This window comes from Cervus elaphus, chromosome 2 (assembly GCF_910594005.1).
Source record: "Cervus elaphus chromosome 2, mCerEla1.1, whole genome shotgun sequence".
Taxonomy (NCBI): domain Eukaryota; kingdom Metazoa; phylum Chordata; class Mammalia; order Artiodactyla; family Cervidae; genus Cervus; species Cervus elaphus.
This window is the reverse complement of record NC_057816.1, coordinates 43,647,990-43,665,384: the sequence shown is the minus strand read 5'-3', so window position 1 is coordinate 43,665,384 and position 17,395 is coordinate 43,647,990. Positions and strand designations below refer to the sequence as shown.

The following is a 17,395-nucleotide window of genomic DNA, read 5'->3' as shown; positions in this document are numbered from 1 at the left end:
AATAGCATTAAAGTGAATTCAACTCAAGTGACATTTTAAACATAAACACGATGAAAAAGAATATATATGTGTGTAACTGAATCACTTTGCCCTACAGTTAAGATGAGACACAATAATTCAACTAAAATTATTTTTAATTGTGTGTTTAAATTGTGTTTATTTTTAATTGTGTATTTAAGTAAAAACACAATGATTTAACTATACTTCGGTAAAAAGTTTTTTTAAAAAACCTGGGACTTCTTTGGTGGTCCAGAGTTTAAGAATCTACCTTACAATGCAGGGGATGCCAGTTCAACCCTGACCAAGGAATATGTCTCACACCACAGGGTAACTAAGCCCATGAGCAGCAACTGTTGAACCCATGGGTAGCAACTGTTAAGCCTGTGCTCCAAAACGAGAGACGCACCACAATGGAAGCCCGAGCACTGCGATGGAGAGCAGCCGTGTGAACCACAGCTCGAGAAATCCTGCAGCAAGGAAGACCCAGCAGAGCCAAAACAAAACAATCTATCGATCAAAAAACTAGTCTCTGAAGAAAGCTCATGGGCTGATATGGAGCTCTACAACAGTGGCCAGATTCCAAGTTGGTCATTCCCTCGTATGCGGGAATCTGGGGGATGTTCAGAAAGGCCTTTCCTGCCTGAGCTGTCTTCAGTTGTGCCAAAGAAAATCAGAGACGGACATGGGGTTAAGTGTTGAAGACAAATTTTATTCAGCGTTATGACAATAGATGGCCAAATGGTCTTCTTTTGACATTCCAAATTTGATAGTTTTGCACACAGTTAGGAAAAGCCAGCATGATAAAATATTTTTTTCAGAATTCTCACCTTACAGATATAAAAGCCCTTTTAGGAGTAACTTGCATTTATTGCTCTGTTTCTTTGAGATGTAATTGTTCTACCTGATCTTAGGTGCTTATGACTTTGTAAACAAAGATGAAGGATTTATCTTTTTCTTTCTAGCTTATTCCTCTAGAATTTGGCTTGTCCAGCTCCCTTGTGGACTTGATGAATTACTGCCACCAGACGACAATTGATTTTCACTAATCATTATTTGATTTGTTCTAACTTGTTTTCAAATTGTTTATGTCTTGTGCCTCTCTTCACTGTATTAGGAATTTATAAATGTAACAAGCTATATATCTTATAGCCCATCTACCTTATAAAATTAGTGTCTCCTGCACTACCCAATGGGGACCCAGGCTTCGAACATAGCTAACTATCTTGAGGCCATCAATCATATCTAAAACTACATAGAGAATATTTGTAATAGTACATGTCTAGATATGAGAAGAAGGAACAGGGGAAAACACTTTCTGCATCATTATTGACTAGTAAGACAGGAGATTCAGAGAATCTTAAGAAATAATTTATAATGAATCTGTGGCTGACTGAGGGAGAGAGTAGGGAGCTGAGGATAAAAATGGTGAACTCTAAGTTATATGGTATATATTACAGACATTTTATTATACATCTTGATATGCTGATGTCAAAACATGCTCTACTAGCCTTCCTCGATAGTGAAGACCAATAGTAGGTATGGGAATAAAATGAAACTTTATTGACATGACCTAACCTTCAAAAGACATACTTCTGAAATGTGATATAAATGTAACAAAACCATGTTTCATGCCTGTATGATTTTAGTATTTTTCTCATAGGAATATGCATGTAAGTACCCACTCTTGACAGGGATGTGCTGTTGAGGACCACTGAGTGGGTTTCCTTTGCTGTTTGTATTAGCCCACAGAACTAGGTAAGGAAACCAGGAAGAAAAAAGATAACTAGGGAATGATGTAGTTTCAGATCACAGGCAACAGAGTGCTTCCACGCCACCAGTAACTGGAGATCCATGAGATGTAAATACAGAAAGCAGAATAATATCATGGACGGCATTTATCATTTACACTGAAGGTCTCTTTATTTCTGACCATTTCTAAAACTGTGCATATAGAAATAACTCGAACATCTGTGTCTCAGACTGAATCTTCCAGAAATTCAGTTTCATATTTGACTCTATAAACACATCTCTAAAAAAGTCACATCAACTCCACAAGTCAACACACCCTTTTGGAATCCCGCACCCTTGCTGGATCACGTTTTCTCAATCACACTGAGCTAATATCAGAAAGCAGAGCTGTGTTTTCCCTTCATAATGGATGTATGCCCTAGATTTCAGTTTTCAAGTGTCCAGGAGAAAGCTTCTGATAGAAGCAACCGACTAGGCAGGGTATTACGGAATTATGTGTTGGGACTCAGGTGACCACACATGTCATCACCACAGTGAGGACAGGGGCTGGGGCTAACCCAGATCTTCCTGGGACGTTCTAAGTCTGTAAGGATTGCCCTCAGCTCAGTCTTTATCTGAGCAAGTCTCTCCAAGTGAAGGACACCCAGAGAGCTGTAACTCTCCCGAGGGGCCGGATAAAGCTCTAAACTTAAATCGGGGAGCCTGTCAGTGTGACGCAGGAGACTCTCCAGGATGGCCATGGAGATGAGGTTCCCACACATGCTGAGGCTCCTGAGCCGGGAGCAGCGGCTCAGGGCAGGCAAAAAGTTCATGAGGTGGACGTCCGTGATCCCACACAGGTTTAAGTCCAGTTCTTCCAGAGTGCCTGCAACTTTCTCCAGCAGAACTTGAAGGAGCTCGGGACTAAAGTCGGTCAGGGTAACACCACTAAGATTCAGGCCCTTCAGCTGACAGAGCTTTGGACACCAGGACAGATGGGTCAGGTCTGATTCTGTGAGCAGGCAGTTGGTGATTGAGATGTTGTCCAAGGGGGTCTTCAAGCACCTGGGGGGAAAAAAAACAAGCAATTGGATCAGGGAAACTAAAGTGGCAGGTGAGTCCCAGAGGAGAAGTCAATGATTGGCCCAAAGCTGACAAAGTTCAATATCCAGAATGCCCAGGCTCATTCTAGGCTGAGTCCTGCCATTTTCTTAGTGTGACTGGATCACATTCACATGATCTTGAAAGCCATCTTTCCTCACCTGTCAAGCAGAGTACAGTACACTCTACTTCCTTAGCAGGATGAATGGAGATAATGGAATGCACTGGAACATGATCAGAGGAGAGTGGGACACAAAGTGTCCATCAGGGTGGACATCGCTGAATGTTAGTTCTGGGAGATGAGATAAAAAATTCTTTTCATTTAGATTGACACTCTGTGGGTGAGCTGCAGGGACATATACCTCTGGCCAGGTGAGGCTCTTGGAATACATGCAGAAACAAAAGAGCCCACATCACGCCCTGGGGCTGCCAGTCTTTAGGAACTCCCAGCCCTACGACATCTAGAAAGTTTCTATCACTTTTTATTTTCTTTTGGCTCTGCTTCATTACCATCATTTCCAGAACCATGAATTTCCCATGTATTAATTACCTTATATGCAACAAAAGGCCACCTGTTATTGACTTGGCCTTTAAAACAGATTTCTTGTAGTCCCATGTTAGTGACCACAGAGTTTCTTTTCACAACACTCAGGCTGATGTGATTTTACCTCTTCAATGCCCCCTTCGCTTATCTATTACATAAATCTTCAGAACAGAGAAATCTCTCCCCAAAGAAGAAATCACATACACACCTGCACTACATCTATGCCCCCTCATTTGGGGGTTCCCAGCATGGAGTCCCTTTCCAGAGCTTCTGTAACAGATTCCCCCCGACCCAGATTGCTGTTCTTCTGAAATACTGTGTTTCACTGTGGAGCAGCAGATGAGACACTGCCCTTGATATTCTACCATTGTGTCCACTGTTAATCAGCCGCTGGTGGAGCCTCACCTGAGCATGTGGTCCAGACGGCCTTCAAGGAAAGACGGAGCTTCCATGCGGAGGTCCCGGAGGTCCTGCAGCTGGAGGATCTGAGAGGTCAATTGCAGAAGATCCTGATGGTCCTGCTCCTCAACAGCAGACCCACGAATGCGGGAGAAAATGAGACTCTGAACGTTGCTCATCTGACCCAGGAGAGGAGCAAACTGGGCCAGGGTCGACAGCTTCTGGGTGAAACTCAGTTTCACCTTCTGTACACAGCCCAGCTTCACCATCCTGAGAACTTCCTTCATATTTTCCTTGGACATTGAAATAATCTTCATCTTCTTACAGCACAGGTGTATGGAGGCTTTTCTCTGCTCCACCCACCTGAAGAGGTAGGTGAGGAATTTCTCCAGGGGCTTTTTCTCAAGACAAAGTTCTATGTACACTTCTAAGGGAGTCAAGGCGTGCCTTATCCTGGACATGTCCTCAGCCACTGGGGCCAGCAGTGAGCTTGAGGGCATGTGCTCCTTGCCTCCAGACCACATGTTCCAGAAGTCCTGGCCGGTATTCCTTAAGTCCAGCACCTGAAGCTTGCACCTCCTGTGGGGAAACAGCAGATGGGCGGGGTGAGATTCTCCAAAATACACATTGAATGAACCCAGAGCCTCAGAGTTGAGGCAACATTCCAGCTCCCCATCTGCACGCTTTCTTCACACTCCTGCTCTCACCAGCTGGTGTTTCTTTCCTCTCTTGCTCCCTCACCCCCAGCTATTTTTCCTCTTCCATCCTTCCTATTATATTTTTGTAAGGGATTTCCCAAACTGATCTCAGCAATTCTCAAGGCCTCTGAACTTTTTCAGAAGCCTCTGGTCCACTGCTTGGTCATTCACTCTGCCTTGCACCAGGTGTCTCTTCCAGGACATCCAAGACCCTGCCAGGCTCCCTGGATCCACTCACCTGGGGTGAACCTTCTGGGCAAGCAGGACATCAAGGCCATCCAGCACTGCTTGTAAGGTTCCTTGGTGAGGCTTTTGCATCAGGCCCCCCAGAGGCAGGCGGGAAAAGGGCCAGGCAGGCACCATGGCCTTCAGGGTCTCCCTGCGTCGGCCAAAGACGGCAGCCATGAAGACTGGCGGGTAGAGCTCTCTGGGAAGATACTCCAAAGCAGAGATGGTGGAGGGCTCGTCTCTCAGCAGGCCAATTGCTGCCAAGGTCACAAGTCTGGGAGGGTTGTGAACACTCATCCTGACTCTTCTCTGATTGGAATCCTGGGAAACAGCAAGGGGACAAGGCATCCTTCTCAGAACAATCGTAATCATCAGGATAGTCTCTCTCCCCACACGTCAGAGAAATCAAATCAGGACCACAGCCATTGCTCTGGCAATGATGAACCAGAATGGAAGAACTCGGTGTGTCTGGATTCCAGTCTGGGTTTGTGGCCCTAAAGCCAGAGCTCTCCCCATCCTGCCACTAGAGTAAGAATCTAACAAGTTCCTGGAAGGAACAAAGCCAAACAGTGGCTCATCCATTTCCATCCATTGCTTTCCTTAATGCATTTCCCTCTTGCATATCTGCACCAGGAGACTGAAAAAGCTGACTCCCTTTGTTTTTATGGTGAAGATAATAAACTATCACTTAAAGCCCAAACCATGGGGACAGGAGTTCATGTATAACACAGCTTCCATCCCCAGGTCCCAACTTAGCTGGGAATGATTAAGGAGATACTTGTAAAGGGAATGCAATTTGTGTACAGAGTAAAAACCTTAAATGTCAAGAAATAGCATTCCAAACAGATGTCTTTAAAAAGAAAAACTGCTAGTTAAGACTTTTAAATAATATAAACCAAAGCACAAACCAAAATGGATGTGAGGCAAAAACACGCTTTGAGGCAAAAAGATAGATTTAAATTTAACAAAAAGACGAGAAAAAGGAAAGCTCTCCATGCCATGTCAAACTGCATTCTACCATTCACTGCATGCTGGCTGTTGGCAGAACATCCCTCACAGAGGTTAACTCACCAGGTCTGATGTGGTCGGGGTGGGGGTGCTGCTCAGACCTCAGACTTCGGGGAGAACACAAGGACTGACTCCAGACTGAGAAGCTTCTGCGTCTATTCTCTAGTGCTTGGGCATTTTATGGAACTTTTTAACCACATCTGCCCTCCTTTCAACTGCTAACTTCCAATCAGTAGGCATTACCTGATTGGATTCCAGAGTGTCCCTCAGGTTCATCCTGATTGGGTTACTGCCAGTCTCCAGATGAATTGATTGAGTCAGATCATCATTCATGAAAGAAAAAGAATTGGGGAAGGGGGAATCTAGGACTTATTCATTGCTTCACTCCACAAAATTGGTTGAGTTTTGCTAATATGGCCAGTGAAATAAAAAGACGCTTACTCCTTGGAAGAGAAGTTATGACCAACCTAGATAGCATATTAAAAAGCAGTGACATTACTTTGCCAACAAAGATCTGTCAAGCCAAGGCTATGGTTTTTCCAGTGGTCATGTATGGATGTGAGAGTTGGACTATAAAGAAAGCTGAGCACCAAAGAATTGATGGTTTTGAACTGTGGTATTGAAGAAGACTCCTGATAGTCCATTTTACTGCAAGGAGATCCAACCAGTCCATTCTAAAGGAAATCAGTCCTGAATGTTGATTGGAAGGACTAATTCTGAAGCTGAAACTCCAATTCTTTGGCCACCTGATGCGAAGTGCTGACTCATTGGAAATGACTCTGATGCTGGGAGATGTTGAAGGCTGGAGGAGAAGGGGTCGGACAACAGAGAATGAGGTGGTTGGATGGCATCACGGACTCAATGGACATGAATTTGAGTAAGCTCTTGGAGTTGGTGGTGGACAGGGAGGCCTGGTGGGCTGCAGTCCATGGGGTCGCAAATAGTCGGACACAACTGAGCAACTGAACTGAATTGAGTATCCCTGGGTAGAAGAAAGGGAAGGGATTATGGGTTCCTGTTGTTCAGTCGCTCAGTCATGTCCAACTCTTTGTGACCCCGTGGACTGCAGAATGCTAGGCTTCCCTGTCCTTCACCATTTCGTGAAGTCCACTGTGTCAGTGATACCATATAATCATTTCATCCTCTGTCGTCTTCTCCTGCCTTCAATTTTTCCCAATATCAGGCTACTTTCCAATGACACAGCTCTTCGCATTAGGTGGCCAAGGTATTGGAACTTCAGCTTCAGCATCAGTCCTTCCAAAGAATATTCAGGCTTGATTTCTTTTAGGATTGACTAGCTTCATCTTGCAGTCCAAGGGAATCTTAAGAGTCTTCTCCAATTCCACAGTTCAAAGGCATCCATTCTTTGTTGCTCAGTGTTATCCAGATCTCAAATCCATATGTGCATACTGGAAAAGCTGTAGCTTTGACTAGATGGACTTTGCCAGCAAAGTAATGTCTCTGCTTATCAACATACTGTCTAGATTTGTCACTGCTTTTCTTCCAAGGGGTAAATATCTTTTAAATTCATGGCTGCAGTCCATTCCACAGTGATTTTGGAGCCCAGGAAAATAAAGTCTGTCACTGTTTCCGTTGTTTCAGCATCTATTTGCCATGAAGTGATGAGACTGGATGCCATGATCTTTGTTTTTTGAATATTGAGTTCTAAGCCAGATTTTTCACTCTCCTCTTTTACTTTTATCAAATTTAGTTCCTCTTCACTTTCTGCCATTAGGTTGGTTTCATCTGCCTATATGAGCTGATTGATATTTCTCCTGGCAATCTTGATTACAGTTTGTGCTTCATCCAGTCTGGCATTTGACATGATGTACTCAGCATAGAAGTTAAATAACCAGGGTGATAATATACAGCCTTGATGTACTTCTTTCCCAATTTGGAATCAGTTCATTGTTCCATGTCCAGTCTAAGTGTGGCTTCTTGACTTGCATACAGGTTTCTCAGGAGGCAAGTAAGGTTGTCTGGTATTCCCATGTCTTTAAGAATTTTGTACAGTTTGTTGTGATCCACACAGTCAATAAATGTGCTTTGGTGTAGTCAATGAAGCAGAAGATGTTTTTCTGGAATTCTCTAGTCTTTTCTAAGATCCAATGAATATTGGCAATTTGATCTCAGGTTGCTCTGCCTTTTCTAAATCCAGTTTGAACATCTGGAAGCTCTCAATTCACATACTGTTGAAGCCTAGCTTGATAGATTTTGAGCTTTACCTTGCTACCTTGTGAAATGAGTGCAATTGTGCGGTAGTTTGAATACTCTTTGGCATTGCCCTTCTTTGGGACTGGAATGAAAAGTGACATTTTCCAGTCCTGTGGCCACTGCTGAGTTTTCCAAATTTGCTGACATATTGACTGTATCACATTAACAGTACCATCTTTTAGAATTTGAAAGAGCTCAGCTAGAATTCCATCATCTCCACTATCTTTGTTGATAGTGAAGCTTCCTAAGGCCCACTTGACTTTGCATTCCAGGATGTCTGACTCTAGGTGAGTGATCACACCATCATAGTTACTGAGTCATTAAGAAAATTTTTGAATAATTCTTCTGTGTATTCTTGCTACCTCTCCTCAATATCTTCTGCTTCTTTTAGGTCCATACAATTTCTGTCCTTTATTATGCCCATTTTTGCATGAAATATTCCCTTGTTATTTCTAATTTTCTTGAAGAGATCTCTAGTCTATCCTGCTCTATTATTTTCCTCTATTTCTTTGCATTTTTCACTTAAAATGGATTTCTCATCTCTCCTTGCTATTTTCTGGTACTATGCATTCAGATGGATATATCTCCTTTGCCTTTCATTTCTCTTTTTTCTCAGCTATTTTTAAGGCCTCCTCAACCAATTTGCCTTTTAGCATTTCTTTTCTTGGGGATGGTTTTGATCACCACCTCCTGTACAAAGTTACAAACCTCTGTCCATAGTTCTTCAATGACATTATCTATCAGATCTATTCCCTTGAATCTATTTGTCACTTCCACTGTATAATCATGGGTCTTCCCTGATAGCTCAGTTGGTAAGTAATCTGTCTGCAATGCAAGAGACCCAGTTCAATTCCTGGGTCCAGAAGATCCACTGGAGAAGGGATAGGCTATCCACTCCAGTATTCTTGGGCTTCCCTTGTGTTTCAGCTGGTAAAGAATCTACCTGCAATGTGAAAGACCTGGGCTTGATCTCTGGGTTGGGAAGATACCCTGGAGATGTGAAAAGCTCCGCATTCCATTATTCTGGACTGGACAATTCCATTGACTGTAATGTCCATGGTCTCAAAAAATCGGGCACGACTGAGTGACTTTCACTTTCACTGTATAATCATAACCAATTTGATTTAGGTCATACCTGAATGGCCTAGTAGTTTTCCCTACATTCTTCAGTTTGAGTCTGAAGTTGGCAATAAGTTCATGATCTGGCTACAGTCATCTCCCAGACTCATTTTTGCTGGCTATATAGAGCTTCTCCATGTTTGACTTTGAGGAATATAATCAATCTGATTTTGGTATTGACCATCTGGTGATATCCATCTATAAAGTTTTCTCTTGGGTTAATGGCAAGGGTGTTTGCTATGACAGGTATGTTCTTTTCACAAGATTCTATTAACCTTTGCCTGCTTCATTTTGCAAGGCCAAACTTGCCTTTTACTTCAGGTTTCTCTTGACTTCCTACATTTTCACTCTAGTCCCCTATGATGAAAAGGTCATCTTTTTCTGGTGTTAGTTCTAGAAGGTAACATAGATCTTCATAGAACCATTCAACTTCAGCCTTCTGCATTAGTGGTTGGGGCATCAGTTCAGTTCCGTCACTCAGTCGTGTCTGACTCTTTGTGACCTCATGGATTGCAGCATGCCAGGTTTCTCTGTTCATCAGCAACCCCTGGAGCTTGCTCAAACTCATGTCCATCACTGGACATGTCCATGGTTGGGACATCGACTTGGATTATTTTGATGTTGAATGGTTTGCCTTGGAAAGGAGCCAAGATCATTCTGTCATTTTTGAGACTACACTCAAGTACTGCATGTCAGACTCTTTTGTTGAGTAGGAGAGCTACTATATTTCTTCAAAGAGATTCTTGCCCACAGTAGTAGATATAATGGTCATCTGAATTAAATTTGACCATTCCTGTCATAGCTGAAAGGATGAGAAGGACCCCTCCAATTGTCAAACCACATAAATGTTGGAAAATGCTGTGATGTTAGTGGAAATGTGGAAATTTCTAAATTCAAGGTGGGGATGTTCCTCTGGGATCACAGTTACAATGAGATCCACAAGCAGAATGTTTTAAAGTTGAAACGCATTTTATGAAAATTACTCGAGGCCCAATATGGAGGCTACAAAATTGGTCAGCCTCCAAGTTGGTCATCCTTGAGTATGTGGGAATCTTGGGGATACTTGAAGAATGCTACTTGCCTGAGCAGTAATCAGCTGAAGGAATTGTTTCCAAGGAAAATCAGACACAGACACAGGTGTAAGTGGCTACATCAAGTTTTATTTAGGACAACGATAATACAGACAAAGACACCCTAGCATTTTGGGTCATCCAACTTTATCAGATTCAGGTGGCAGGGACTCACAATTCAGAAGCAGTGTGTTTCTTGACTGATAATTTCCTATGAGGAGGAATCAGGTCTGCGAAGGATCTTGGCTGAAACAATCTAACAGATTTTTTGCTGAGGGCAGCCCAGCTGAACTGGATACTAATCGTGGGCAGTGAGGAAGTTTGATCAGATTCTTGGGGAGACCAGATATCAAGAGTGGGATTTCTTGCTGAACTGACTACTGACTTAGAATTATTATTCAAACTGGATTTTACAAGGAAGCCCTCAGATAATTTGAGGAGAAGGATCATGAGCCTGGATAAATTTTGGTGAAACAATGCTTTCCTTACCTCATTTCTGTAACCCAGTGAGCAGGTGCATCTAGCGGGGACTCAGTAGACATTCTCCCTCAGTTCCACTTGCGGTCTTCTCCTACACTTTCCTCTGGGGACAAATATTTCATTTGCCTAGTCAGTAAACAAAGGCTATTGCAGCCAAAAGGCCGTCACCCACTGCAGCCCCCAAGACAGTGTGCCCTGAGGGCAGTTCAAGGAGCAGATGAAGGTCGGTGTCCTGAGGTGGTTACCAGGCATGTCACATGGATGACCTCAATAAATCCAGACTCTTGCCTCTTTCAGTACATTAAAAAAGAAAGAAAGAAAGGAAGAAAGAAAGAGAGAGAAATTCCCTGATGGTCCAGTGGTTAAGAATCCACTAGTCAATGCAAGGGATACAGGTTGAGTCCCTGGTCAGGGACGGTCCCACAGGTTGTGGAGCAACTAAGCCCAAGCCCCACAATCACCAGACTGGAGCCTGGGAGCCTGACTACTGAAGTGCACACACCCTGGGCCATGCTCTGCAATGAGAGAAACCACCGAAATGAGAAACCAATGCATTTCTACTAGAAAGTGGCCCCTCCTCGTCACAACAGGAGAAAAGCTGTGCTTAGCCAGGAAGACCCAGCACAGCCAAAATAAGAAAATTTTAAAAATTAGAGAAATAAATAAATAAAATTTAAAATGCATGAAAATTAGTGAGATGTATCACTTTTATCATGTGCAATAATCTTTTGATATTTTCTGATTTTTTTTTAATACCAAATTATCTTGTCTACTGTGGCTCTCCTTATAACCCTTTTTTTTTTTTTTTTTCTCCTTATAACTTTTGAACAGTTCCTTAGAGCTATCTGAGAAGCCACCTTTCTGGCTATAATCTGTAGTCACCAAATAAAACATACGTCTCACGTGTTAGGCTGCGTATTTCTCATTTGATATGCTCTTCCGAGTCTTTTCCCAATGCACATGTCCTGGCCCCACTCACCTGAGTTCCATGAGTTAGATGGAAACTGTCAAGGAAAACATTAGCCACCCCCTGAAAGTAGAGGGATATTTTATTTGGTGGCAATGTTTAGGACCCAAGCCCAAGAGACAGAATCTCAGCAGTTCTGAGAAAACTGCTCCAAGAAGGCAAGAGGGGGGCCCAAGTGATAAAGTTTGTAAAAAGGAGAAGGTAGTCTGAACATCAAAGATTGTTGTTTTTCAGTCTCTCAGTCTGACTTTGCAATTCCATGGGCTGCGGAAACAAAAATCAGACATCAAGTGAAGGAGTTTAGCATGCTACATATGGGAAGATGCAAGCCTCTGGGCTCATTGAATTCATTCCTTTCATATGCACCTCAGCTCCCTGGGGCCAAATCCTATTTCCTTGTTCATCTTAACGAGTGGTAGATGCACCAGATGGCTGCTTCTTTCACCCCCTGAACTCCTCAGCAATCACCCTGGGGAGTGGTGACATGTTGGATTGGAGGTCTGGGAGCCCTCATTTGGACTCCAGAAACCTCTGATGACTGTGTCATTTCTTGTTTATTGAAATGGCAAGAGATGTTCTCATTTCACATTCTACTCAATATTATTGTTAACCTAAAGCTGTTCTAAAATATAATATTTACTCTCAAAACTATCCTTGCAAGACTTTCTGCTCAAAATTTTATTGATCTACATATTTTTTTAAAGAAACAATTCTTGTTCATTTGTGGTTAAAAGCAGTTATTAAATCTCATTTGTTTTTTTGAGTCTTCTAAGCAAGTACAATATTTTTAAATTAACCACGTGCCTTCTTAAAAATACTATATTGCCTCAATAACCTTTAGAGTAATTTGTATACAAACCACTGTGCAAATATTTATACTCAGTGATATTACCAGAAGACACTATTTTTAAAATATTTACTTATTTAATTATTTGGCTGCCCTGAGTCTTAGTCATGCACCCAGGATCTTTGATCTTCCTTGTGACTCTGTTTGTGGGTATTGTGTGTGTGTATGTCTCTGTGTGTATGTGTTCATTTGATTCCAACTCTTTGTGACCCCACGGACTGTATGTAGCCCACGAGGCTCCTCTGCCCATGGTTTTCTAGGCAAGAATACTGGAGTAGGGTGCCATTTCCTTCTCCAGGGGTTCTTCCCAATCCAGGGATAGAACCCACATCTTCTGTGTTCCTGCATTGGCAGGCAGATTCTTTGCCACTGGGCCACCTGGAAAATATGAGGGATCATTTAGTTGTGGCATGCAAACACTTAGTTGCAGGATATGGGATCTATTTCCCTGACCAGGGATTGAGCCAGGGACCACTGCGTTGGGAGCATTGAGTCATACCCACTGGATCACCAGGGAAGTTTCAGAACAGCAAGGTTTATTGAAAATTCTGAAGTATACAGTCCTGATTACAAAACTGATTTTTTTTTAAAATTTTTTATTGGTTGGAGGCTAATTACTTCACAACACTTCAGTGGGTTTTGTCATACATTGATATAAATCAGCCATAGAATTACACGTATTCCCCATCCCGATCCCCCCTCCCACCTCCCTCTCCACCCGATTCCTCTGGGTCTTCCCAGTGCACCAGGCCCGAGCACTTGTCTCATGCATCCCACCTGGGCTGGTGATCTGTTTCACCATAGATAATATACATGCTGTTCTTTCAAAACATCCCACCCTCACCTTCTCCCACAGAGTTCAAAAGTCTGTTCTGTACTTCTGTGTCTCTTTTTCTGTTTTGCATATAGGGTGATCGTTACCATCTTTCTAAATTCCATATATATGTGTTAGTGTGCTGTAATGTTCTTTATCTTTCTGGCTTACTTCACTCTGTATAATGGGTTCCAGTTTCATCCATCTCATTAGAACCGATTCAAATGAATTCTTTTTAACGGCTGAGTAATATTCCACGGTGTATATGTACCACAGCTTCCTTATCCATTCATCTGCTGATGGGCATCTAGGTTGCTTCCATGTCCTGGCTATTATAAACAGTGCTGTGATGAACACTGGGGTACACGTGTCTCTTTCAGATCTGGTTTCCTCGGTGTGTATGCCCAGAAGTGGGATTGCTGGGTCATATGGCAGTTCTATTTCCAGTTTTTTAAGAAATCTCCACACTGTTCTCCATAGCAGCTGTACTAGTTTGCATTCCCACCAACAGTGTAAGAGGGTTCCCTTTTCTCCACACCCTCTCCAGCATTTATTGCTTGTAGACTTTTGGATAGCAGCCATCCTGACTGGCGTGTAATGGTACCTCATTGTGGTTTTGATTTGCATTTCTCTGATAATGAGTGATGTTGAGCATCTTTTCATGTGTTTGTTAGCCATCTGTATGTCTTCTTTGGAGAAATGTCTGTTAGTTCTTTGGCCCATTTTTTGATTGGGTCATTTATTTTTCTGGAATTGAGCTGCAGGAGTTGCTTGTATATTTTTGAGATTAATCCTTTGTCTGTTGCTTCATTTGCTATTATTCTCTCTCAATCTGAGGGCTGTCTTTTCACCTTACTTATAGTTTCCTTTGTAGTGCAAAAGCTTTTAAGTTTCATTAGGTCCCATTTGTTTAGTTTTGCTTTTATTTCCAATATTCTGGGAGGTGGGTCATAGAGGATCTTGCTGTGATTTATGTCGCAGAGTGTTTTGCCTATGTTCTCCTCTAGCAGTTTTATAGTTTCTGGTCTTACATTTAGATCTTTAATCCATTTTGAGTTTATTTTTGTGTATGGTGTTAGAAAGTGTTCTAGTTTCATTCTTTTACAAGTGGTTGACCAGTTTTCCCAGCACCACTTGTTAAAGAGGTTGTCTTTTTTCCATTGTATATCCTTGCCTCCTTTGTCAAAGATAAGGTGTCCATAGGTTTGTGGATTTATCTCTGGGCTTTCTATTCTGTTCCATTGATCTATATTTCTGTCTTACAAAACTGATTTTTATTCTAAGGTGCTGTGGCCAGTGCAGCAGGTAGGGATTGAAAGTGGTCAATGCACAGTTTGGGAAAAAGAAATTAGAGACAGAATTAAAATTTCAAAGATGGAACTAAGGGACTCAAGACCTCTTGGATCAAGAGCCCTGTTCTTTGAAGCCACATCACCTTTACTTAGTGTCTTGGCATGCAGGAAGTATCTGTTGTACTATGATAAAACCGGTCTTGTGTCCCCGGTCACATCTCCCATTTTATTGATTACTTTGGACCATCTTTGTTATTATTTTATACAAGGGGTTCACCCAACTGGAGTTCATAGACCCACATATGCTTTGGAAAAACATCTTGGTGTGTGCACAAGCAGTGTTCTGAAATTTCACTGACCTGGCATCCCTAGGTTCACACTAAGCTATTCCTTAGCTTAGCAGGGCATGACGAACCAAACTAATCAACCTGATGTACTTTTGTTTGGATTATAACGTTTTGCTATATTTTGCTTTTATTCTTTTCCCATGGGGTTTTTCTCGTGGCTTAGCCAGAGCAACAGGCGGCTGACTATTAACCCCTGTGCTCTGGTGTGATCTAAGGGCAGCTGGCCTAGAGACCTGAAGCTCAGAATGTCTATCACTGAAGATGAATCCAGTCTCTCCCACTCCCTCCTACCCCCAGCTCCCCCCACACTGCCAAATGGAACAGCCTGGATGAATCCTAACTCATTGGTGACTACTTATAATATGCGAGTCCAATTTCACTACCTAGGTTTTGCTTTCCTCTCTTGTAAGCAACAAGAGTTAAGTTCAAGGGATGAAGACTCATGTTATTCATGAGGAGGGAAAAGATTGTTAAAAAAAAATATGGAGTGCTTACATAATAATGAGCTCTTACTCAACAACCCCAAAGCCAAGCCCTCAACAGGCAATATCTCAATTTGTGAAAGTCACAAAGTCAAGTCCAACACTTTGTGACCCCATGGACTATACATACAGTCCATGGAATTCTCTAGGATACTGGAATGGGTAGCCCTTCCCTTCTCCAGGGGATCTTTCCAACCCAGGGATCTCCTGCATTACTTCTTTACCAGTTGAGCCACCAGGGAAGCCCCCAAAATATGGAATGCTTCATGAATTTGTGTGTCATCCTTGCACAGATAAACTTCTCTGTATTGTTTCAATTTTAGTATATGTTGTGCCCAATTGAGCACAGATATCTCATTGGATCCTACAAAAAATTAGTATCACACAGTTAGTATCACAATTAGTAAGTTGTGTTCTTACATGTGAAAAGGGTTGAGTTTTGAGAATTAATCATACTGCTTGATGTCATAGTGAGGCAGGGAACTACTGTACTGCACATGGAACTCAGCTCAATGGTATGTGGCAGCCTGGATGGAAGGGGAATGTGGATGAGAATGTACACATATGTAAGTACAGAAGAGTCCCTTCATCCATACTTCCATGAACTGGGAATAAAACTCCAGTCACAGAAGATCTAATTTAAGACTAGATTTAGTGTTTCTAAATGACTGTCTCACAGTCCATTCACACACAAAAAGTCATAAGTGGATTTATTTCTTTCTGCCAAATCTAAATGCATATTTTTATTGAGATGTGAGCTAGAGCCTATGGTCTGCAACAAGAGAAGCCACCTAAATGGGAAGCCGGCACACTGCAGTGAAGAGAGCCCTACTGGCACAAACTAGAGGAAGCCCCCGCTCAGCAGTGAAGACCAAGTGCAGAGGTTCTTGAACTCTCAGTCCTGGATTCCTTCCTAGTTATTCTGCCCCGTCTCTCCAGGAGTGGAGCCCACTGGTTCCCCTGGGGGCACAGGCCCTGGAGGTGAGGGGTGCATAGCAGCTCCAGGACCCCTGCAGCCCCCCACCCCTCTTGCACATCCTCCAAGGGGGACTCTGGGCTGAGCAGAGCCTCACCCCCGCTTTCCCAGATGTGCCAGGCACACGAGCCACTCTGAGGCCTCAGGGAAAATCTCCCTCTCTGGACAAAACCACGCTGGGCTGTCAGAGTTTCAGTGCCTATGGAGGCGGGGACGAGAACACAGAGCACAGTGTTGCCCCCTCATAGGTCTGCAGGGTCCCTTCCTGCCCTGAAGGAAGGTCCCAGTGGGCAGCCACCCCTTGAGTCCAGGGCTGAGTCTCCTGGGGCCCTGCACCACTGTGGGCAGATTGGTCTTGGTGGACAGGAGATCACCTCCCTCCTGGACCCAACCCCTTCAAAAGCTGCTGGGATTGCTTGTTACCACAGCAGTTTCTGCACCCTGGGGAATTTTGTGAGCTCCTGGAGAACCATGATTTTTAATCCCCTAAACTTCCTCCTGGTCCCTGGGCCTTGGCTACTCCTGGGGATTTCCCAGAGCTAATGGACCAGAAGACTTTTCCTCAGACCCTCTTGAGATCCAGTCCTTGGGAAAAGGGAGGTCTCTCCTACCACCAGCCCCTGGAAGCAGGTGTCTGAGACCCTGCAGCTGAAAGAGCTGGGTCCCCAGTCCCCTGGCTCATCCTACTTGCTGCTCTGTTCTGTCCAGGGGGTTTCAGAGAAGTGGGCCTCTCCAAGGTTTGCTGCAGGAGACGTGACGCTCCTCACTGCCACTGAGCCTAGAGCTGGAATTGTCGGAGCCAGGGTCTCTCAGGTACCTGGTTGGGGGAACCAGGAAGATGCCTACCTTCCTGTTGAACTTGGTCTTTACCTGCCTGGAACCTACTTGACACTTAACCTTGAGTCACTCAACATCTTTCCATAGATGGACTTATACATATAGCTACATATTCTCCCAGAGAAAATATCAGAAAGCTAAAAGAAATAATTTTGTTTTTTAAAATGTAACAAACAAATAAACACAGTGATATACAGTGATGCATATATTTATTCCTGTTATTTCTTTCTTTAAACAACAACTA

General features: G+C 43.1%; 1 protein-coding gene and 1 pseudogene across 1 annotated transcript in view; both read right to left on the bottom strand.

Moving 5' to 3' along the window:
* The window catches only part of LOC122706479, a 143,812-nt gene that overhangs the window by 72,382 nt on the left and 54,035 nt on the right, over window positions 1-17,395 (bottom strand). The gene's annotated exons all lie outside the window — the stretch shown is intronic.
* Window positions 15,587-15,685, bottom strand: LOC122677712 (annotated as a pseudogene).